The following is a 24,368-nucleotide window of genomic DNA, read 5'->3' as shown; positions in this document are numbered from 1 at the left end:
AGTGGGACCACACCCTTTACTAGACTCTTAGTGGGGACCACACCCTTTACTAGACTCCTAGTGGGGGAACACAGCCTTTACTAGACTCCTAGTGGGGGAACACAGCCTTTACTAGACTCCTAGTGGGGGAACACAGCCTTTACTAGACTCCTAGTGGGGGAACACAGCCTTTACTAGACTCCTAGTGGGGGGAACACAGCCTTTACTAGACTCCTAGTGGGGAACACAGCCTTTACTAGACTCCTAGTGGGGAACACAGCCTTTACTAGACTCCTAGTGGGGGACACAGCCTTTACTAGACTCCTAGTGGGGGAACACAGCCTTTACTAGACTCCTAGTGGGGACCACAGCCTTTACTAGACTCCTAGTGGGGACCACACCCTTTACTAGACTCCTAGTGGGGGAACACAGCCTTTACTAGACTCCTAGTGGGGGACCACACCCTTTACTAGACTCCTAGTGGGGAACACAGCCTTTACTAGACTCCTAGTGGGGGAACACAGCCTTTACTAGACTCCTAGTGGGACCACACCCTTTACTAGACTCCTAGTGGGACCACACCATTTACTAGACTCCTAGTGGGGGGAACACCCTTTACTAAACTCCTACTGGTACCACACCCTTTACTAGACTCCTAGTGGGGGAACACAGCCTTTACTAGACTCCTAGTGGGGGAACACAGCCTTTACTAGACTCCTAGTGGGGGAACACAGCCTTTACTAGACTCCTAGTGGGGAACACACCCTTTACTAGACTCCTAGTGGGGAACACAGCCTTTACTAGACTCCTAGTGGGGGAAAACAGCCTTTACTAGACTCCTAGTGGGGAACACACCCTTTACTAGACTCCTAGTGGGGACCACACCCTTTACTAGACTCCTAGTGGGGGAACACACCCTTTACTAGACTCCTAGTGGGAGAACACAGCCTTTACTAGACTCCTAGTGGGACCACACCCTTTACTAGACTCCTAGTGGGACCACACCCTTTACTAGACTCCTAGTGGGAACCACACCCTTTACTAGACTCCTACTGGTACCACACCCTTTACTAGACTCCTAGTGGGACCACACCCTTTACTAGACTCCTAGTGGGACCACACCCTTTACTAGACTCCTAGTGGGGACCACACCCTTTACTAGACTCCTAGTGGGGAACACACCCTTTACTAGACTCCTAGTGGGGGAACACACCCTTTACTAGACTCCTAGTGGGGGAACACAGCCTTTACTAGACTCCTAGTGGGGGAACACAGCCTTTACTAGACTCCTAGTGGGGGAACACAGCCTTTACTAGACTCCTAGTGGGGAACACAGCCTTTACTAGACTCCTAGTGGGGGAACACAGCCTTTACTAGACTCCTAGTGGGGAACACACCCTTTACTAGACTCCTAGTGGGGGGACCACACCCTTTACTAGACTCCTAGTGGGGAACACCCTTTACTAGACTCTAGTGGGACCACACCCTTTACTAGACTCCTAGTGGGACCACACCATTTACTAGACTCCTAGTGGGGGGAACACCCTTTACTAGACTCCTACTGGTACCACACCCTTTACTAGACTCCTAGTGGGACCACACCCTTTACTAGACTCTTAGTGGGACCACACCCTTTACTAGACTCCTAGTGGGGGAACACAGCCTTTACTAGACTCCTAGTGGGGGACCACACCCTTTACTAGACTCCTAGTGGGGAACACACCCTTTACTAGACTCCTAGTGGGGGAACACACCCCTTTACTAGACTCCTAGTGGGGGAACACAGCCTTTACTAGACTCCTAGCGGGGGAACACAGCCTTTACTAGACTCCTAGTGGGGAACACACCCTTTACTAGACTCCTAGTGGGGGGAACACAGCCTTTACTAGACTCCTAGTGGTGGACCACACCCTTTACTAGACTCCTAGTGGGACCACACCCTTTACTAGACTCCTAGTGGGGGAATACCCTTTACTAGACTCCTAGTGGGGAAACACCCTTTACTAGACTCCTAGTGGGGGAACACACCCTTTACTAAACACCCTTTACTAGACTCCTAGTGGGGACACACCCTTTACTAGACTCCTAGTGGGGGAACACACCCTTTACTAAACACCCTTTACTAGACTCCTAGTGGGACCACACCCTTTACTAGACTCTTAGTGGGACCACACCCTTTACTAGACTCCTAGTGGGGGGAACACAGCCTTTACTAAACTCCTACTGGTACCACACCCTTTACTAGACTCCTAGTGGGGAACACACCCTTTACTAGACTCCTAGTGGGGAACACAGCCTTTACTAGACTCCTAGTGGGGGAACACAGCCTTTACTAGACTCCTAGTGGGGGGAAAACAGCCTTTACTAGACTCCTAGTGGGGGAACACAGCCTTTACTAGACTCCTAGTGGGGGAACACAGCCTTTACTAGACTCCTAGTGGGGACCACACCCTTTACTAGACTCCTAGTGGGGGACCACAGCCCCTTTACTAGACTCCTAGTGGGGGGAACACAGCCTTTACTAGACTCCTACTGGTGGACCACACCCTTTACTAGACTCCTAGTGGGACCACACCCTTTACTAGACTCCTAGTGGGGACCACACCCTTTACTAGACTCCTAGTGGGGGAACACACCCTTTACTAGACTCCTAGTGGGACCACACCCTTTACTAGACTCCTAGTGGGACCACACCCTTTACTAGACTCCTAGTGGGACCACACCCTTTACTAGACTCCTAGTGGGGGACCACACCCTTTACTAGACTCCTAGTGGGGACCACACCCTTTACTAGACTCCTAGTGGGACCACACCCTTTACTAGACTCCTAGTGGGGAACACACCCCTTTACTAGACTCCTAGTGGGGGAACACAGCCTTTACTAGACTCCTAGTGGGGGAACACAGCCTTTACTAGACTCCTAGTGGGGGAACACAGCCTTTACTAGACTCCTAGTGGGGGAACACAGCCTTTACTAGACTCCCTAGTGGGGACCACACCCTTTACTAGACTCCTAGTGGGACCACACCCTTTACTAGACTCCTAGTGGGGACCACACCCTTTACTAGACTCCTAGTGGGGGAACACACCCTTTACTAGACTCCTACTGGGACCACACCCTTTACTAGACTCCTAGTGGGACCACACCCTTTACTAGACTCCTAGTGGGGAACACACCCTTTACTAGACTCCTAGTGGGGGACCACACCCTTTACTAGACTCCTAGTGGGGGACCACACCCTTTACTAGACTCCTAGTGGGACCACACCCTTTACTAGACTCCTAGTGGGGGACCACAGCCTTTACTAGACTCCTAGTGGGGGAACACAGCCTTTACTAGACTCCTAGTGGGGACCACACCCTTTACTAGACTCCTAGTGGGGGAACACACCCTTTACTAGACTCCTAGTGGGGACCACACCCTTTACTAGACTCCTAGTGGGGAACACCCTTTACTAACTCCTAGTGGGACCACACCCTTTACTAGACTCCTAGTGGGACCACACCCTTTACTAGACTCCTAGTGGGACCACACCCTTTACTAGACTCCTAGTGGGGACCACACCCTTTACTAGACTCCTAGTGGGACCACACCCTTTACTAGACTCCTAGTGGGGACCACACCCTTTACTAGACTCCTAGTGGGGGAACACAGCCTTTACTAGACTCCTAGTGGGGGAACACAGCCTTTACTAGACTCCTAGTGGGGGAACACCCTTTACTAGACTCCTAGTGGGGAACACACCCTTTACTAGACTCCTAGTGGGGTTACACCCTTTACTAGACTCCTAGTGGGGGAACACACCCTTTACTAGACTCCTAGTGGGGGGAACACAGCCTTTACTAGACTCCTAGTGGGGAACACAGCCTTTACTAGACTCCTAGTGGGGGAACACAGCCTTTACTAGACTCCTAGTGGTACCACACCCTTTACTAGACTCCTAGTGGGACCACACCCTTTACTAGACTCCTAGTGGGGGAACACACCCTTTACTAGACTCCTAATGGGACCACACCCTTTACTAGACTCCTAGTGGGGGAACACCCTTTACTAGACTCCTAGTGGGGGAACACACCCTTTACTAAACACCCTTTACTAGACTCCTAGTTGGGGAACACAGCCTTTACTAGACTCCTAGTGGGGGAACACACCCTTTACTAGACTCCTAGTGGGGAAACACCCTTTACTAGACTCCTAGTGGGACCACACCCTTTACTAGACTCCTAGTGGGACCACACCCTTTACTAGACTCCTAGTGGGACCACACCCTTTACTAGACTCCTAGTGGGACCACACCCTTTACTAGACTCCTAGTGGGGACCACACCCTTTACTAGACTCCTAGTGGGACCACACCCTTTACTAGACTCCTAGTGGGGACCACACCCTTTACTAGACTCCTAGTGGGGGAACACAGCCTTTACTAGACTCCTAGTGGGGGAACACAGCCTTTACTAGACTCCTAGTGGGGGAACACAGCCTTTACTAGACTCCTAGTGGGGGAACACAGCCTTTACTAGACTCCTAGTGGGGGAACACAGCCTTTACTAGACTCCTAGTGGGGGAACACAGCCCTTTACTAGACTCCTAGTGGGGGAACACAGCCTTTACTAGACTCCTAGTGGGGACACAGCCTTTACTAGACTCCTAGTGGGGGAAAACAGCCTTTACTAGACTCCTAGTGTGGGACCACACCCTTTACTAGACTCCTAGTGGGACCACACCCTTTACTAGACTCCTAGTGGGGGAACACAGCCTTTACTAGACTCCTAGTGGGGGACCACACCCTTTACTAGACTCCTAGTGGGACCACACCCCTTTACTAGACTCCTAGTGGGGACCACAGCCTTTACTAGACTCCTAGTGGGGAACACAGCCTTTACTAGACTCCTAGTGGGGGAACACAGCCTTTACTAGACTCCTAGTGGGGGAACACAGCCTTTACTAGACTCCTAGTGGGGGAACACAGCCTTTACTAGACTCCTAGTGGGGGAACACAGCCTTTACTAGACTCCTAGTGGGGAAACACAGCCTTTACTAGACTCCTAGTGGGGGAAAACAGCCTTTACTAGACTCCTAGTGGGGACCACACCCTTTACTAGACTCCTAGTGGGGGAACACAGCCCTTTACTAGACTCCTAGTGGGGGAACACACCCTTTACTAGACTCCTAGTGGGGGAACACAGCCTTTACTAGACTCCCTAGTGGGACCACACCCTTTACTAGACTCCTAGTGGGACCACACCATTTACTAGACTCCTAGTGGGGGGAACACCCTTTACTAAACTCCTACTGGTACCACACCCTTTACTAGACTCCTAGTGGGACCACACCCTTTACTAGACTCTTAGTGGGACCACACCCTTTACTAGACTCCTAGTGGGGGAACACCCTTTACTAGACTCCTAGTGGGGATCACACCCTTTACTAGACTCCTAGTGGGGGAACACACCCTTTACTAGACTCCTAGTGGGGGGAACACACCCTTTACTAGACTCCTAGTGGGGGGAACACAGCCTTTACTAGACTCCTAGCGGGGGAACACCCTTTACTAGACTCCTAGTGGGGGAACACCCTTTACTAGACTCCTAGTGGGGGAACACAGCCTTTACTAGACTCCTAGTGGTACCACACCCTTTACTAGACTCCTAGTGGGACCACACCCTTTACTAGACTCCTAGTGGGGGAATACCCTTTACTAGACTCCTAGTGGGGGAACACCCTTTGCTAGACTCCTAGTGGGGGAACACACCCTTTACTAAACACCCTTTACTAGACTCCTAGTGGGGGAACACCCTTTACTAGACTCCTAGTGGGGGAACACACCCTTTACTAAACACCCTTTACTAGACTCCTAGTGGGACCACACCCTTTACTAGACTCCTAGTGGGACCACACCCTTTACTAGACTCCTAGTGGGGGGAACACCCTTTACTAGACTCCTACTGGTACCACACCCTTTACTAGACTCCTAGTGGGGACACACCCTTTACTAGACTCCTAGTGGGGGGACACAGCCTTTACTAGACTCCTAGTGGGGGACACAGCCTTTACTAGACTCCTAGTGGGGGAAAACAGCCTTTACTAGACTCCTAGTGGGGGAAAACAGCCTTTACTAGACTCCTAGTGGGGGAACACAGCCTTTACTAGACTCCTAGTGGGACCACACCCTTTACTAGACTCCTAGTGGGACCACACCATTTACTAGACTCCTAGTGGGGGGAACACCCTTTACTAAACTCCTACTGGTACCACACCCTTTACTAGACTCCTAGTGGGACCACACCCTTTACTAGACTCCTAGTGGGGGAACACAGCCTTTACTAGACTCCTAGTGGGACCACACCCTTTACTAGACTCCTAGTGGGACCACACCCTTTACTAGACTCCTAGTGGGACCACACCCTTTACTAGACTCCTAGTGGGACCACACCCTTTACTAGACTCCTAGTGGGACCACACCCTTTACTAGACTCCTAGTGGGACCACACCCTTTACTAGACTCCTAGTGGGACCACACCCTTTACTAGACTCCTAGTGGGACCACACCCTTTACTAGACTCCTAGTGGGGGGAACACAGCCTTTACTAGACTCCTAGTGGGGGAAAACACCCTTTACTAGACTCCTAGTGGGGGAAACACCCTTTACTAGACTCCTAGTGGGGGGGAACACCCTTTACTAGACTCCTAGTGGGGACCACACCCTTTACTAGACTCCTAGTGGGGACCACACCCTTTACTAGACTCCTAGTGGGACCACACCCTTTACTAGACTCCTAGTGGGGACCACACCCTTTACTAGACTCCTAGTGGGGACCACACCCTTTACTAGACTCCTAGTGGGGGACCACAGCCTTTACTAGACTCCTAGTGGGGACCACACCCTTTACTAGACTCCTAGTGGGAACCACCTTTACTGAAACTCCTCTGACCACAGCCTTTACTAGACTCCTAGTGGGGGAACACACCCTTTACTAGACTCCTAGTGGGACCACACCCTTTACTAGACTCCTAGTGGGACCACACCCTTTACTAGACTCCTAGTGGGGAACACCCTTTACTAGACTCCTACTGGTACCACACCCTTTACTAGACTCCTAGTGGGGAACACACCCTTTACTAGACTCCTAGTGGGGGGGACACAGCCTTTACTAGACTCCTAGTGGGGGAACACAGCCTTTACTAGACTCCTAGTGGGGGAACACAGCCTTTACTAGACTCCTAGTGGGGGAAAACAGCCTTTACTAGACTCCTAGTGGGGGAACACAGCCTTTACTAGACTCCTAGTGGGACCACACCCTTTACTAGACTCCTAGTGGGACCACACCATTTACTAGACTCCTAGTGGGGGGAACACCCTTTACTAAACTCCTACTGGTACCACACCCTTTACTAGACTCCTAGTGGGACCACACCCTTTACTAGACTCCTAGTGGGGGAACACAGCCTTTACTAGACTCCTAGTGGGACCACACCCTTTACTAGACTCCTAGTGGGACCACACCCTTTACTAGACTCCTAGTGGGACCACACCCTTTACTAGACTCCTAGTGGGACCACACCCTTTACTAGACTCCTAGTGGGACCACACCCTTTACTAGACTCCTAGTGGGACCACACCCTTTACTAGACTCCTAGTGGGACCACACCCTTTACTAGACTCCTAGTGGGACCACACCCTTTACTAGACTCCTAGTGGGGGGAACACAGCCTTTACTAGACTCCTAGTGGGGGAACACACCCTTTACTAGACTCCTAGTGGGGGGAACACCCTTTACTAGACTCCTAGTGGGGGAACGCAGCCTTTACTAGACTCCTAGTGGTACCACACCCTTTACTAGACTCCTAGTGGGGACCACACCCTTTACTAGACTCCTAGTGGGGCGACACCCTTTACTAGACTCCTAGTGGGGGAACACAGCCTTTACTAGACTCCTAGTGGGACCACACCCTTTACTAGACTCCTAGTGGGACCACACCCTTTACTAGACTCCTAGTGGGACCACACCCTTTACTAGAATCCTAGTGGGGGGAACACCCTTTACTAGACTCCTAGTGGGACCACTAGACTCCTAGTGGGACCACAGCCTTTACTAGACTCCTAGTGGGAACACACCCTTTACTAGACTCCTAGTGGGGGAACACAGCCTTTACTAGACTCCTAGTGGGACCACAGCCTTTACTAGACTCCTAGTGGGAACACACCCTTTACTAGACTCCTAGTGGGGGAACACAGCCTTTACTAGACTCCTAGTGGGGGAACACACCTTTACTAGACTCCTAGTGGGACCACAGCCTTTACTAGACTCCTAGTGGGACCACACCCTTTACTAGACTCCTAGTGGGACCACACCCTTTACTAGACTCCTAGTGGGACCACACCCTTTACTAGACCCCTAGTGGGGGAACACAGCCTTTACTAGACTCCTAGTGGGGGAACACACCTTTACTAGACTCCTAGTGGGACCACAGCCTTTACTAGACTCCTAGTGGGAACACACCCTTTACTAGACTCCTACTGGGGGAACACAGCCTTTACTAGACTCCTAGTGGGGGAACACCCTTTACTAGACTCCTAGTGGGACCACACCCTTTACTAGACTCCTAGTGGGACCACACCCTTTACTAGACTCCTAGTGGGGGAACACCCTTTACTAAACTCCTACTGGTACCACACCCTTTACTAGACTCCTAGTGGGGGAACACAGCCTTTACTAGACTCCTAGTGGGACCACAGCCTTTACTAGACTCCTAGTGGGACCACACCCTTTACTAGACTCCTAGTGGGACCACACCCTTTACTAGACTCCTAGTGGGACCACACCCTTTACTAGACTCCTAGTGGGACCACACCCTTTACTAGACTCCTAGTGGGACCACACACTTTACTAGACTCCTAGTGGGGGGAACACCCTTTACTAAACTCCTACTGGTACCACACCCTTTACTAGACTCCTAGTGGGGGACCACAGCCTTTACTAGACTCCTTGTGGGACCACACCCTTTACTAGACTCCTAGTTGGACCACACCCTTTACTAGACTCCTAGTGGGGGAACACCCGTTACTAGACTCCTAGTGGGGGAACACCCTTTACTAGACTCCTAGTGGGGGAACACAGCCTTTACTAGACTCCTAGTGGGGTTACACCCTTTACTAGGCTCCTAGTGGGGGAACACACCCTTTAATAGACTCCTAGCGGGGGGAACACAGCCTTTACTAGACTCCTAGTGGGGAACACAGCCTTTACTAGACTCCTAGTGGGACCACACCCTTTACTAGACTCCTAGTGGGACCTCTCCTACTGGGACCACACCCTTTACTAGACTCCTACTGGGACCACACCCTTTACTAGACTCCTAGTGGGACCACACCCTTTACTAGACTCCTAGTGGGACCACACCCTTTACTAGACTCCTAGTGGGACCACACCCTTTACTAGACTCCTAGTGGGACCACACCCTTTACTAGACTCCTAGTGGGACCACACCCTTTACTAGACTCCTAGTGGGGGAACACAGCCTTTACTAGACTCCTAGTGGGGGAACACAGCCTTTACTAGACTCCTAGTGGGGGAACACCCTTTACTAGACTCCTAGTGGGGGAACACATCCTTTACTAGACTCCTAGTGGGGTTACACCCTTTACTAGACTCCTAGTGGGGGAACACACCCTTTACTAGACTCCTAGTGGGGGAACACAGCCTTTACTAGACTCCTAGTGGGGGAACACAGCCTTTACTAGACTCCTAGTGGGGAACACAGCCTTTACTAGACTCCTAGTGGTACCACACCCTTTACTAGACTCCTAGTGGGACCACACCCTTTACTAGACTCCTAGTGGGGGAACACAGCCTTTACTAGACTCCTAATGGGACCACACCCTTTACTAGACTCCTAGTGGGGGAACACCCTTTACTAGACTCCTAGTGGGGGAACACCCTTTACTAGACTCCTAGTGGGGGAACACACCCTTTACTAAACACCCTTTACTAGACTCCTAGTGGGACCACACCCTTTACTAGACTCCTAGTGGGGGAACACACCCTTTACTAAACACCCTTTACTAGACTCCTAGTGGGGGAACACAGCCTTTACTAGACTCCTAGCGGGGGAACACAGCCTTTACTAGACTCCTAGTGGGGGAACACAGCCTTTACTAGACTCCTAGTGGGGTTACACCCTTTACTAGGCTCCTAGTGGGGGAACACACCCTTTAATAGACTCCTAGCGGGGGGAACACAGCCTTTACTAGACTCCTAGTGGGGGAACACAGCCTTTACTAGACTCCTAGTGGGACCACACCCTTTACTAGACTCCTAGTGGGACCACACCCTTTACTAGACTCCTAGTGGGGGAACACCCTTTACTAAACTCCTACTGGTACCACACCCTTTACTAGACTCCTAGTGGGACCACACCCTTTACTAGACTCCTAGTGGGACCACACCCTTTACTAGACTCCTAGTGGGACCACACCCTTTACTAGACTCCTAGTGGGACCACACCCTTTACTAGACTCCTAGTGGGACCACACCCTTTACTAGACTCTTAGTGGGACCACACCCTTTACTAGACTCCTAGTGGGGGAACACAGCCTTTACTAGACTCCTAGTGGGGTTACACCCTTTACTAGACTCCTAGTGGGGGAACACACCCTTTACTAGACTCCTAGTGGGGGGAACACAGCCTTTACTAGACTCCTAGTGGGGGAACACAGCCTTTACTAGACTCCTAGTGGGGGAACACAGCCTTTACTAGACTCCTAGTGGTACCACACCCTTTACTAGACTCCTAGTGGGGGAACACCCTTTACTAGACTCCTAGTGGGGGAACACAGCCTTTACTAGACTCCTAGTGGGGACCACACCCTTTACTAGAACACCCTTTACTAGACTCCTAGTGGGGACCACACCCTTTACTAGACTCCTAGTGGGGGAACACACCCTTTACTAAACACCCTTTACTAGACTCCTAGTGGGGACCACACCCTTTACTAGACTCCTAGTGGGGGAACACACCCTTTACTAACACCCTTTACTAGACTCCTAGTGGGGGAACACAGCCTTTACTAGACTCCTAGTGGGGGAACACAGCCTTTACTAGACTCCTAGTGGGGGACACACCCTTTACTAGACTCCTAGTGGGGACCACACCCTTTACTAGACTCCTAGTGGGACCACACCCTTTACTAGACTCCTAGTGGGACCACACCCTTTACTAGACTCTTAGTGGGACCACACCCTTTACTAGACTACTAGTGGGACCACACCCTTTACTAGACTCCTAGTGGGACCACACCCTTTACTAGACTCCTAGTGGGGACCACACCCTTTACTAGACTCCTAGTGGGGGAACACAGCCTTTACTAGACTCCTAGTGGGGGAACACAGCCTTTACTAGACTCCTAGTGGGGGAACACAGCCTTTACTAGACTCCTAGTGGGGGAACACAGCCTTTACTAGACTCCTAGTGGGGGAACACAGCCTTTACTAGACTCCTAGTGGGGGAACACAGCCTTTACTAGACTCCTAGTGGGGGAACACAGCCTTTACTAGACTCCTAGTGGGGGACACAGCCTTTACTAGACTCCTAGTGGGGGAACACAGCCTTTACTAGACTCCTAGTGGGGAACACAGCCTTTACTAGACTCCTAGTGGGGACCACACCCTTTACTAGACTCCTAGTGGGGGAACACAGCCTTTACTAGACTCCTAGTGGGGGAACACAGCCTTTACTAGACTCCTAGTGGGGGAACACAGCCTTTACTAGACTCCTAGTGGGACCACACCCTTTACTAGACTCCTAGTGGGACCACACCATTTACTAGACTCCTAGTGGGAGGAACACCCTTTACTAGACTCCTACTGGTACCACACCCTTTACTAGACTCCTAGTGGGGGAACACACCCTTTACTAGACTCTTAGTGGGAACACACCCTTTACTAGACTCCTAGTGGGGGAACACAGCCCTTTACTAGACTCCTAGTGGGGGAACACACCCTTTACTAGACTCCTAGTGGGGGAACACACCCTTTACTAGACTCCTAGTGGGGGAACACAGCCTTTACTAGACTCCTAGTGGGGGGAACACAGCCTTTACTAGACTCCTAGTGGGGGAACACACCCTTTACTAGACTCCTAGTGGGGGAACACACCCTTTACTAGACTCCTAGTGGGGACCACACCCTTTACTAGACTCCTAGTGGGGGACCACACCCTTTACTAGACTCCTAGTGGGGAACACAGCCTTTACTAGACTCCTAGTGGGGGACCACACCCTTTACTAGACTCCTAGTGGGGAACACACCCTTTACTAAACCTTTACTAGACTCCTAGTGGGGGAACACCCTTTACTAGACTCCTAGTGGGGGAACACACCCTTTACTAAACACCTTTACTAGACTCCTAGTGGGGGACCACACCCTTTACTAGACTCCTAGTGGGGACCACACCCTTTACTAGACTCCTAGTGGGGGAACACCCTTTACTAGACTCCTAGTGGGGGACCACACCCTTTACTAGACTCCTAGTGGGACCACACCCTTTACTAGACTCCTAGTGGGGGGAACACAGCCTTTACTAGACTCCTAGTGGGGGACACACCCTTTACTAGACTCCTAGTGGGGAACACACCCTTTACTAGACTCCTAGTGGGGGAACACACCCTTTACTAGACTCCTAGTGGGGACCACACCCTTTACTAGACTCCTAGTGGGACCACACCCTTTACTAGACTCCTAGTGGGGGAACACAGCCTTTACTAATAGACTCCTAGTGGGGGAACACAGCCTTTACTAGACTCCTAGTGGGGGAACACAGCCTTTACTAGACTCCTAGTGGGGGAACACACCCTTTACTAGACTCCTAGTGGGGGAACACCCTTTACTAGACTCCTACTGGTACCACACCCTTTACTAGACTCCTAGTGGGACCACACCCTTTACTAGACTCTTAGTGGGACCACACCCTTTACTAGACTCCTAGTGGGGAACACACCCTTTACTAGACTCCTAGTGGGGACCACACCCTTTACTAGACTCCTAGTGGGGGACACACACCTTTACTAGACTCCTAGTGGGGACCACACCCTTTACTAGACTCCTAGTGGGGAACACGCCTTTACTAGACTCCTAGTGGGGGAACACACCCTTTACTAGACTCCTAGTGGGGGAACACAGCCTTTACTAGACTCCTAGTGGGGGACCACACCCTTTACTAGACTCCTAGTGGGGACCACACCCTTTACTAGACTCCTAGTGGGGAACACAGCCTTTACTAGACTCCTAGTGGGGGAACACACCTTTACTAGACTCCTAGTGGGGAACACACCCTTACTAACACCCTTTACTAGACTCCTAGTGGGGGAACACAGCCTTTACTAGACTCCTAGTGGGGGAACACAGCCTTTACTAGACTCCTAGTGGGGAACACAGCCTTTACTAAAGACTCCCTAGTGGGGACCACACCCTTTACTAGACTCCTAGTGGGGACCACACCCTTTACTAGACTCCTAGTGGGGGAACACAGCCTTTACTAGACTCCTACTGGGGACCACACCCTTTACTAGACTCCTAGTGGGGGAACACACCCTTTACTAGACTCCTAGTGGGGGAACACAGCCTTTACTAGACTCCTAGTGGGGGACACAGCCTTTACTAGACTCCTAGTGGGGGAACACACCCTTTACTAGACTCCTAGTGGGGGAACACACCCTTTACTAGACTCCTAGTGGGGGAACACAGCCTTTACTAGACTCCTAGTGGGGACCACACCCTTTACTAGACTCCTAGTGGGGGAACACAGCCTTTACTAGACTCCTAGTGGGGGAACACAGCCTTTACTAGACTCCTAGTGGGACCACACCCTTTACTAGACTCCTAGTGGGGACCACACCCTTTACTAGACTCTTAGTGGGGACCACACCCTTTACTAGACTCCTAGTGGGGGAACACCCTTTACTAGACTCCTAGTGGGGGAACACGCCCTTTACTAGACTCCTAGTGGGGGAACACACCCTTTACTAGACTCCTAGTGGGGAACACACCCTTTACTAGACTCCTAGTGGGGGAACACACCCTTTACTAGACTCCTAGTGGGGGAACACAGCCTTTACTAGACTCCTAGTGGGGACCACACCCTTTACTAGACTCCTAGTGGGGACCACACCCTTTACTAGACTCCTAGTGGGGGAACACACCTTTACTAGACTCCTAGTGGGGGAACACCCTTTACTAGACTCCTAGTGGGGGAACACCTTTACCTTTACTAGACTCCTAGTGGGGAACACAGCCTTTACTAGACTCCTAGTGGGGAACACAGCCTTTACTAGACTCCTAGTGGGGGAACCACACCCTTTACTAGACTCCTAGTGGGACCACACCCTTTACTAGACTCCTAGTGGGACCACACCCTTTACTAGACTCCTAGTGGGGGAACACACCTTTACTAGACTCCTACTGGTGACCACACCCTTTACTAGACTCCTAGTGGGACCACACCCTTTACTAGACTCCTAGTGGGGGGAACACACCCTTTACTAGACTCCTAGTGGGGAACACAGCCTTTACTAGACTCCTAGTGGGGGAACACACCCTTTACTAGACTCCTAGTGGGGAACACACCCTTTACTAGACTCCTAGTGGGGGAACACACCCTTTACTAGACTCCTAGTGGGACCACACCCTTTACTAGACTCCTAGTGGGGGAACACAGCCTTTACTAGACTCCTAGTGGGGGGAACACAGCCTTTACTAGACTCCTAGTGGGACCACACCCTTTACTAGACTCCTAGTGGGGGAACCAACACCCTTTACTAGACTCCTAGTGGGGGAACACCCTTTACTAGACTCCTAGTGGGGGAACACCTTTACTAAACACCCTTTACTAGACTCCTAGTGGGGGAACACAGCCTTTACTAGACTCCTAGTGGGGACCACACCCTTTACTAGACTCCTAGTGGGGGAACACACCTTTACTACACCCTTTACTAGACTCCTAGTGGGACCACACCCTTTACTAGACTCCTAGTGGGACCACACCCTTTACTAGACTCCTAGTGGGAACACCCTTTACTAGACTCCTACTGGTACCACACCCTTTACTAGACTCCTAGTGGGACCACACCCTTTACTAGACTCTTAGTGGGGACCACACCCTTTACTAGACTCCTAGTGGGGGAACACACCCTTTACTAGACTCCTAGTGGGGGAACACACCCTTTACTAGACTCCTAGTGGGGGAACACACCCTTTACTAGACTCCTAGTGGGGGAACACACCCTTTACTAGACTCCTAGTGGGGGAACACACCCTTTACTAGACTCCTAGTGGGGGAACACAGCCTTTACTAGACTCCTAGTGGGGACCACACCCTTTACTAGACTCCTAGTGGGGGAACACAGCCTTTACTAGACTCCTAGTGGGGAACACAGCCTTTACTAGACTCCTAGTGGGGGAACACCCTTTACTAGACTCCTAGTGGGGAACACCCCACACTACTAGACTCCTAGTGGGGACCACAGCCTTTACTAGACTCCTAGTGGGGACCACACCCTTTACTAGACTCCTAGTGGGGGAACACACCTTACCTTTACTAGACTCCTAGTGGGGACCACACCCTTTACTAGACTCCTAGTGGGACCACACCCTTTACTAGACTCCTAGTGGGGACCACACCCTTTACTAGACTCCTAGTGGGGACCACACCCTTTACTAGACTCCTAGTGGGGAACACACCCTTTACTAGACTCCTAGTGGGGAACACACCCTTTACTAGACTCCTAGTGGGGGAACACAGCCTTTACTAGACTCCTAGTGGGGGAACACACCCTTTACTAGACTCCTAGTGGGGGAACACACCCTTTACTAGACTCCTAGTGGGGGAACACACCCTTTACTAGACTCCTAGCGGGGGAACACCCTTTACTAGACTCCTAGTGGGGGAACACAGCCTTTACTAGACTCCTAGTGGGGACCACACCCTTTACTAGACTCCTAGTGGGACCACACCCTTTACTAGACTCCTAGTGGGGGAACACCCTTTACTAGACTCCTAGTGGGGGAACACCCTTTACTAGACTCCTAGTGGGGGAACACACCCTTTACTAAACACCCTTTACTAGACTCCTAGTGGGGGAACACAGCCTTTACTAGACTCCTAGTGGGGGAACACACCCTTTACTAAACACCCTTTACTAGACTCCTAGTGGGACCACACCCTTTACTAGACTCCTAGTGGGACCACACCCTTTACTAGACTCCTAGTGGGGAACACCCTTTACTAGACTCCTACTGGGACCACACCCTTTACTAGACTCCTAGTGGGGACCACACCCTTTACTAGACTCCTAGTGGGGGAACACACCCTTTACTAGACTCCTAGTGGGGAACACAGCCTTTACTAGACTCCTAGTGGGGGACCACAGCCTTTACTAGACTCCTAGTGGGGACACCACCCTTTACTAGACTCCTAGTGGGGGAACACAGCCTTTACTAGACTCCTAGTGGGGACCACACCCTTTACTAGACTCCTAGTGGGGAACACAGCCTTTACTAGACTCCTAGTGGGGGAACACAGCCTTTACTAGACTCCTAGTGGGACCACACCCTTTACTAGACTCCTAGTGGGGACCACACCATTTACTAGACTCCTAGTGGGGGACCACACCCTTTACTAGACTCCTAGTGGGGAACACACCCTTTACTAGACTCCTAGTGGGGGAACACAGCCTTTACTAGACTCCTAGTGGGGACCACACCCTTTACTAGACTCCTAGTGGGGAACACACCCTTTACTAGACTCCTAGTGGGGGACCACACCCTTTACTAGACTCCCTAGTGGGGAACACACCCTTTACTAGACTCCTAGTGGGGGAACACACCCTTTACTAGACTCCTAGTGGGACCACACCCTTTACTAGACTCCTAGTGGGGACCACACCCTTTACTAGACTCCTAGTGGGGACCACCCTTTACTAGACTCCTAGTGGGGACCACACCCTTTACTAGACTCCTAGTGGGCACACCAACACCCTTTACTAGACTCCTAGTGGGACCACACCCTTTACTAGACTCCTAGTGGGGACCACACCCTTTACTAGACTCCTAGTGGGGGACCACACCCTTTTTACTAGACTCCTAGTGGGGGACCACACCCTTTACTAGACTCCTAGTGGGGGACCACACCCTTTACTAGACTCCTAGTGGGGGAACACAGCCTTTACTAGACTCCTACTGGGGGACCACAGCCTTTACTAGACTCCTAGTGGGGGAACACACCCTTTACTAGACTCCTAGTGGGGAACACAGCCTTTACTAGACTCCTAGTGGGGGAACACAGCCTTTACTAGACTCCTAGTGGGGAACACAGCCTTTACTAGACTCCTAGTGGGGAAACACACCCTTTACTAGACTCCTAGTGGGGGAACACAGCCTTTACTAGACTCCTAGTGGGGGACCACACCCTTTACTAGACTCCTAGTGGGGGAACACAGCCTTTACTAGACTCCTAGTGGGGAAACACAGCCTTTACTAGACTCCTAGTGGGACCACACCCTTTACTAGACTCCTAGTGGGACCACACCATTTACTAGACTCCTAGTGGGGGGAACACCCTTTACTAAACTCCTACTGGTACCACACCCTTTACTAGACTCCTAGTGGGACCACACCCTTTACTAGACTCTTAGTGGGACCACACCCTTTACTAGACTCCTAGTGGGGGAACACAGCCTTTACTAGACTCCTAGTGGGGGAACACAGCCTTTACTAGACTCCTAGTGGGGGAACACCCCTTTACTAGACTCCTAGTGGGGGAACACACCCTTTACTAGACTCCTAGTGGGGGACACACCCTTTACTAGACTCCTAGTGGGGGAACACCCTTTACTAGACTCCTAGTGGGGGAACACACCCTTTACTAGACTCCTAGTGGGGGAACACAGCCTTTACTAGACTCCTAGCGGGGGGAACACACCCTTTACTAGACTCCTAGTGGGGGAACACGCCTTTACTAGACTCCTAGTGGGGGAACACAGCCTTTACTAGACTCCTAGTGGTACCACACCCTTTACTAGACTCCTAGTGGGACCACACCCTTTACTAGACTCCTAGTGGGGAACACCCTTTACTAGACTCCTAGTGGGGGAACACACCCTTTACTAAACACCCTTTACTAGACTCCTAGTGGGGGAACACCCTTTACTAGACTCCTAGTGGGGGAACACACCCTTTACTAAACACCCTTTACTAGACTCCTAGTGGGACCACACCCTTTACTAGACTCCTAGTGGGGACCACACCCTTTACTAGACTCCTAGTGGGACCACACCCTTTACTAGACTCCTAGTGGGGGACCACACCCTTTACTAAACTCCTAGTGGTACCACACCCTTTACTAGACTCCTAGTGGGGAACACACCCTTTACTAGACTCCTACTGGGGACCACACCCTTTACTAGACTCCTAGTGGGGAACACACCCTTTACTAGACTCCTAGTGGGGGAACACAGCCTTTACTAGACTCCTAGTGGGGGAAAACAGCCTTTACTAGACTCCTAGTGGGGGAACACAGCCTTTACTAGACTCCTAGTGGGGGAACACAGCCTTTACTAGACTCCTAGTGGGGGAACACAGCCTTTACTAGACTCCTAGTGGGACCACACCCTTTACTAGACTCCTAGTGGGGGAACACAGCCTTTACTAGACTCCTAGTGGGGGAACACAGCCTTTACTAGACTCCTAGTGGGGACCACACCCTTTACTAGACTCCTAGTGGGACCACACCCTTTACTAGACTCCTAGTGGGGGACACACCCTTTACTAGACTCCTACTGGGACCACACCCTTTACTAGACTCCTAGTGGGACCACACCCTTTACTAGACTCCTAGTGGGACCACACCCTTTACTAGACTCCTAGTGGGACCACACCCTTTACTAGACTCCTAGTGGGACCACACCCTTTACTAGACTCCTAGTGGGACCACACCCTTTACTAGACTCCTAGTGGGGACCACACCCTTTACTAGACTCCTAGTGGGGACCACAGCCTTTACTAGACTCCTAGTGGGGGAACACACCCTTTACTAGACTCCTAGTGGGGGAACACAGCCTTTACTAGACTCCTAGTGGGGGAACACAGCCTTTACTAGACTCCTAGTGGGGAACACAGCCTTTACTAGACTCCTAGTGGGGGAACACAGCCTTTACTAGACTCCTAGTGGGGGAACACAGCCTTTACTAGACTCCTAGTGGGGACACAGCCTTTACTAGACTCCTAGTGGGGGAAAACAGCCTTTACTAGACTCCCAGTGGGGGAACACAGCCTTTACTAGACTCCTAGTGGGGACCACACCCTTTACTAGACTCCTAGTGGGGGAACACAGCCTTTACTAGACTCCTAGTGGGACCACACCCTTTACTAGACTCCTAGTGGGGACCACACCCTTTACTAGACTCCTAGTGGGGGGGAACACCCTTTACTAAACTCCTACTGGTACCACACCCTTTACTAGACTCCTAGTGGGACCACACCCTTTACTAGACTCTTAGTGGGACCACACCCTTTACTAGACTCCTAGTGGGGGAACACAGCCTTTACTAGACTCCTAGTGGGGAACACAGCCTTTACTAGACTCCTAGTGGGGGAACACACCCTTTACTAGACTCCTAGTGGGGGAACACACCCTTTACTAGACTCCTAGTGGGGGAACACACCCTTTACTAGACTCCTAGTGGGGGAACACACCTTTACTAGACTCCTAGTGGGGGAACACACCCTTTACTAGACTCCTAGCGGGGGAACACACCCTTTACTAGACTCCTAGTGGGGAACACAGCCTTTACTAGACTCCTGCGGGGGAACACAGCCTTTACTAGACTCCTAGTGGGGGAACACACCTTTACTAGACTCCTAGTGGGGAACACACCCTTTACTAGACTCCTAGTGGTACCACACCCTTTACTAGACTCCTAGTGGGGACCACACCCTTTACTAGACTCCTAGTGGGGGAACACCCTTTACTAGACTCCTAGTGGGGGAACACACCCTTTACTAAACACCCTTTACTAGACTCCTAGTGGGGGAACACCCTTTACTAGACTCCTAGTGGGGGAACACACCCTTTACTAAACACCCTTTACTAGACTCCTAGTGGGGACCACACCCTTTACTAGACTCCTAGTGGGACCACACCCTTTACTAGACTCCTAGTGGGGGACCACACCCTTTACTAGACTCCTACTGGTGACCACACCCTTTACTAGACTCCTAGTGGGAACACACCCTTTACTAGACTCCTAGTGGGGAACACACCCTTTACTAGACTCCTAGTGGGGGAACACAGCCTTTACTAGACTCCTAGTGGGGAACACACCCTTTACTAGACTCCTAGTGGGGGAACACAGCCTTTACTAGACTCCTAGTGGGGGAACACAGCCTTTACTAGACTCCTAGTGGGGGACCACACCCTTTACTAGACTCCTAGTGGGGGAACACACCCTTTACTAGACTCCTAGTGGGGGAACACACCCTTTACTAGACTCCTAGTGGGGGGACCACACCCTTTACTAGACTCCTAGTGGGGGACCACACCCTTTACTAGACTCCTAGTGGGGACCACACCCTTTACTAGACTCCTAGTGGGGAACACACCCTTTACTAGACTCCTAGTGGGGAACACACCCTTTACTAGACTCCTAGTGGGGGAACACACCCTTTACTAGACTCCTAGTGGGGGAACACACCCTTTACTAGACTCCTAGTGGGGAACACACCCTTTACTAGACTCCTAGTGGGGGAACACAGCCTTTACTAGACTCCTAGTGGGGGAACACAGCCTTTACTAGACTCCTAGTGGGGACCACACCCTTTACTAGACTCCTAGTGGGGGAACACAGCCTTTACTAGACTCCTAGTGGGGAACACAGCCTTTACTAGACTCCTAGTGGGGACCACACCCTTTACTAGACTCCTAGTGGGACCACACCATTTACTAGACTCCTAGTGGGGGGAACACCCTTTACTAGACTCCTACTGGTACCACACCCTTTACTAGACTCCTAGTGGGGGACCACACCCTTTACTAGACTCCTAGTGGGACCACACCCTTTACTAGACTCCTAGTGGGGGAACACACCCTTTACTAGACTCCTAGTGGGGGACCACACCCTTTACTAGACTCCTAGTGGGGGACACACCCTTTACTAGACTCCTAGTGGGGGACCACACCCTTTACTAGACTCCTAGTGGGGGAACACACCCTTTACTAGACTCCTAGTGGGGAACACACCCTTTACTAGACTCCTAGTGGGGAACACAGCCTTTACTAGACTCCTAGTGGGGAACACAGCCTTTACTAGACTCCTAGTGGGGGAACACAGCCTTTACTAGACTCCTAGTGGGGACCACACCCTTTACTAGACTCCTAGTGGGGGACCACACCCTTTACTAGACTCCTAGTGGGGGAACACAGCCTTTACTAGACTCCTAGTGGGGACTCAACACCCTTTACTAGACTCCTAGTGGGGAACACCCTTTACTAGACTCCTAGTGGGGGAACACACCCTTTACTAAACACCCTTTACTAGACTCCTAGTGGGGACCACACCCTTTACTAGACTCCTAGTGGGACCACACCCTTTACTAGACTCCTAGTGGGGACCACACCCTTTACTAGACTCCTAGTGGGGGAACACGCCTTTACTAGACTCCTACTGGTACCACACCCTTTACTAGACTCCTAGTGGGGAACACACCCTTTACTAGACTCCTAGTGGGGGAACACAGCCTTTACTAGACTCCTAGTGGGGAACACAGCCTTTACTAGACTCCTAGTGGGGGAAAACAGCCTTTACTAGACTCCTAGTGGGGGAACACAGCCTTTACTAGACTCCTAGTGGGGACCACACCCTTTACTAGACTCCTAGTGGGGGAACACAGCCTTTACTAGACTCCTAGTGGGGGAACACAGCCTTTACTAGACTCCTAGTGGGACCACACCCTTTACTAGACTCCTAGTGGGGACCACACCCTTTACTAGACTCCTAGTGGGGGGAACACAGCCTTTACTAGACTCCTACTGGTACCACACCCTTTACTAGACTCCTAGTGGGGACCACACCCTTTACTAGACTCTTAGTGGGGACCACACCCTTTACTAGACTCCTAGTGGGGAACACAGCCTTTACTAGACTCCTAGTGGGGGAACACAGCCTTTACTAGACTCCTAGTGGGGGAACACCCTTTACTAGACTCCTAGTGGGGGAACACACCCTTTACTAGACTCCTAGTGGGGGAACACCCTTTACTAGACTCCTAGTGGGAACACACCCTTTACTAGACTCCTAGTGGGGACCACACCCTTTACTAGACTCCTAGTGGGGGAACACAGCCTTTACTAGACTCCTAGCGGGGGAACACAGCCTTTACTAGACTCCTAGTGGGGAACACAGCCTTTACTAGACTCCTAGTGGGGGAACACAGCCTTTACTAGACTCCTAGTGGGACCACACCCTTTACTAGACTCCTAGTGGGGACCACACCCTTTACTAGACTCCTAGTGGGGAACACAGCCTTTACTAGACTCCTAGTGGGGAACACAGCCTTTACTAGACTCCTAGTGGGGACACACCCTTTACTAACACCCTTTACTAGACTCCTAGTGGGACCACACCCTTTACTAGACTCCTAGTGGGACCACACCCTTTACTAGACTCCTAGTGGGACCACACCCTTTACTAGACTCCTAGTGGGGGGAACACCCTTTACTAAACTCCTACTGGTACCACACCCTTTACTAGACTCCTAGTGGGGAACACACCCTTTACTAGACTCCTAGTGGGGGAACACAGCCTTTACTAGACTCCTAGTGGGGGAACACACCCTTTACTAGACTCCTAGTGGGGGAACACAGCCTTTACTAGACTCCTAGTGGGGAACACACCCTTTACTAGACTCCTAGTGGGGGAACACAGCCTTTACTAGACTCCTAGTGGGGAACACACCTTTACTAGACTCCTAGTGGGGGACCACACCCTTTACTAGACTCCTAGTGGGGGAACACACCCTTTACTAGACTCCTAGTGGGGGAACACCCTTTACTAGACTCCTAGTGGGGACCACACCCTTTACTAGACTCCTAGTGGGGACCACACCCTTTACTAGACTCCTAGTGGGGGAACACACCCTTTACTAGACTCCTAGTGGGGGACCACAGCCTTTACTAGACTCCTAGTGGGGGAACACACCCTTTACTAGACTCCTAGTGGGGACCACACCCTTTACTAGACTCCTAGTGGGGACCACACCCTTTACTAGACTCCTAGTGGGACCACACCCTTTACTAGACTCCTAGTGGGACCACACCCTTTACTAGACTCCTAGTGGGGGACCACACCCTTTACTAGACTCCTAGTGGGGACCACACCCTTTACTAGACTCCTAGTGGGACCACACCCTTTACTAGACTCTTAGTGGGGACCACACCCTTTACTAGACTCCTAGTGGGGAACACAGCCTTTACTAGACTCCTAGTGGGGGGAACACAGCCTTTACTAGACTCCTAGTGGGGGAACACACCCTTTACTAGACTCCTAGTGGGGGAACACAGCCTTTACTAGACTCCTAGTGGGGGAACACAGCCTTTACTAGACTCCTAGTGGGGGAACACAGCCTTTACTAGACTCCTAGTGGGGGAACACAGCCTTTACTAGACTCCTAGTGGGGGACACAGCCTTTACTAGACTCCTAGTGGGGGAACACAGCCTTTACTAGACTCCTAGTGGGGAACACAGCCTTTACTAGACTCCTAGTGGGACCACACCCTTTACTAGACTCCTAGTGGGGGAACACAGCCTTTACTAGACTCCTAGTGGGACCACACCCTTTACTAGACTCCTAGTGGGACCACACCATTTACTAGACTCCTAGTGGGGGGAACACCCTTTACTAAACTCCTACTGGTACCACACCCTTTACTAGACTCCTAGTGGGACCACACCCTTTACTAGACTCTTAGTGGGACCACACCCTTTACTAGACTCCTAGTGGGGGAACACAGCCTTTACTAGACTCCTAGTGGGGGAACACAGCCTTTACTAGACTCCTAGTGGGGAACACCCTTTACTAGACTCCTAGTGGGGGAACACACCCTTTACTAGACTCCTAGTGGGGGAACACCCTTTACTAGACTCCTAGTGGGGAACACACCCTTTACTAGACTCCTAGTGGGGGAACACAGCCTTTACTAGACTCCTAGCGGGGGAACACAGCCTTTACTAGACTCCTAGTGGGGGAACACCCTTTACTAGACTCCTAGTGGGGGAACACAGCCTTTACTAGACTCCTAGTGGTACCACACCCTTTACTAGACTCCTAGTGGGACCACACCCT

The sequence above is a fragment of the Salmo salar genome, chromosome ssa03 (assembly GCF_905237065.1).
Source record: "Salmo salar chromosome ssa03, Ssal_v3.1, whole genome shotgun sequence".
Lineage (NCBI taxonomy): Eukaryota > Metazoa > Chordata > Actinopteri > Salmoniformes > Salmonidae > Salmo > Salmo salar.
The sequence above is the reverse complement of the archived record's forward strand: the minus strand, read 5'-3'. Positions refer to the sequence as shown.